Source organism: Thermobia domestica, chromosome 18 (genome assembly GCF_964235325.1).
Source record: "Thermobia domestica chromosome 18, izTheDome1.hap1.1, whole genome shotgun sequence".
NCBI classification, from domain to species: domain Eukaryota; kingdom Metazoa; phylum Arthropoda; class Insecta; order Zygentoma; family Lepismatidae; genus Thermobia; species Thermobia domestica.
In genome coordinates, this window is record NC_137471.1 from 130,228,398 (window position 1) to 130,230,750 (window position 2,353).

Sequence of the window (2,353 nt, forward strand, 5' to 3'; positions counted from 1 at the left end):
TACAATCACGTCACGCCAATCTCAGAAATGTGGTTCTCTGACCGGCCTCTTTTTGCTACCACTAGATGGTATACTCAGCACCTCTGCTGGTTCACTTCGCTGTCGTGCTAGTCAATTATTTACCCTTCCCTGCTCCAAATATTGTGCAAATTTGAGCTTTCTATTGTGTCTCCTTCGAGGTGTTGCACTTTGCCGACTGAGCTGTGCACTTTGAAGACCACTTTGCAGGTTCGTGTAATAAGAATTGAGAAGCAGGCAGAAACCTAGAAATAGGGAGAAAAAATAAAGATTTGTGGTTCTGTTCTCTTAGTTAAAGAATGCAGAGCGTAAAATTAAATTTAGAAACAAGGTTATTTAAATTTGTTTCATTGCCACTGTCATTCTCATAAAATTGTGCAACTATTGGACGTTAAAACAGGGATAATTCAGCGTAATTGTTAATTACTATAAAACCAACATTAAAACAAATTGAAATATACGCAAAATGAAGAAATGTGCCCAATAACCCGGTAACTTGGTAACCTGGTAGGTGCAAAATGTCCCTGCTACATTAATGACGTTGGTAATCAATCTAATTACAGCGATTGTACTCCAACTAACAAAATATCTCATCAATCAATGACACTCTGTCTGATGCTCAGATATTGATCAGTATTTAATTATCCTGCTCGTATTTCTTATTAACAAATGTTGAATCAAACGTTATGCTACAAACAACTTATTATCAAATAGTGATGAGGAGGTTACAGTGTGTAGTGTTTGTGTTCAACCTTTCAAAGTAGAAAAAGTTAGTGTTACCTCTACACAGTATTTATCTTGGAGAAATAAAGGCATGTCAAGATCTTAATACCTATCCAAGGTAATATCGACTTTCCTATGTGAAAGCTTAATGCTATATACATAAAGGAAGTATAATGCATTCTCAAAGTTTACCGAAGAAATACATTTCTGAATAAATAATTTTAAACTTGATTAGAGACTGCATGAGATCTGTATATACAAATGTCAATTAAAAAGATAAAAAGGAGACACACATGTTGAAATGTTACGTGTAGTATACACAGTGTCGCAATTAGAAAGCGAGAAATTGGGAATGTAAGAAAATAAACGAATAACAAATAAAATCAAGTTATCTCGGTTTGGCAAAAGTAGGCACTCATTTTAGACATACAATTTTGCATGGTCTTAAGTCGTGGAGTCTTCTGGGGCCCTGGGCTCTAATGATGCCCAAGGTCTTCGTAACTGCTTTCTGGATAGTGGAAACCTCATTAAAAACCTACATTTGAGTGTTTCTTTTAATTTGGAAGAATGAAAATAATCATGGTCGAACAAGTCTAGCGAGTATCTGCGGTGGAGGAAGGATAATTAATGACCTTTTGGGTCAAAAGCCACTGCTGCACATCTCCTAGTCTCTGCTCTTCAGTTAAAAAATGGGGCACGGAGAAAGAACATCGGGAACGTTAGTAGAGGATGCCTGGATTGACAAATGTTCAGCGGCCGACTGTAACCTAGTACCGATTCTAGTTATTTTTTAAAAATACCTTTCTCAGTTAAGAGTTCTTAACATTAAAGAGATCAAATATATAGTAAGCATTTTCATAAAATATGTATAACTATGTAGGTCATTCATAAATACTGAGTTATTACCGTAACGAACACTTAAAATTTCTGTCTTATGTGTGAGTAATGCAATAGAAAAGAATAGCCGGCATAATACTTATAATAGTATAGCAGTGCAATGACACTTCATAGTGCCTAAGCTCCCAATTTCGTTCGGTACACCGTTCCTGTCAGTTGGCGATAGTCAAGAAGGGTAAGCAGCTTGATAGCCTTAAGAATGCCTTCAAAGAAAAACGTTCCAGAAGAATAGCAAGAAAAAGTGAATTTTAAGGCATAAGAAGTGCTATAAAATGCCGCATTTATAAAACCTTTGAATCTAAAAGAAAGTTATAAGCATTTTGCATGCAAATTAATTCTAAATAGTGTCTCTCGAATATCTATAACGTGGGTTCCTGTCACCACGGCATGGCGTGTCCTCAGGTTGCGGATCGAGGAGAAGGCCTCTAGATATAGAGGTTAGCTGCGAATATACTGAATAAGCAGTCGCGGACAGACGACTAGGAGTGGTCCTCCAGCTTGGGGGTTTGGGTAAGACTAACAACCTCATCCTGTAAAAAAAGGGCACTTGTTCAGAAACATTCACAAAAGCCTCGGACAAGGACTGATAACTTGGCACAAACTAAGCAAAAGAAAATGGACATGCGATTTGGAACATGGAATATTAGAAGTCTTTAGGGCAGGCGCGTTAAAATCTTTAACGAGGGAGTTAGAGATACAGGATGGATCTAGTAGG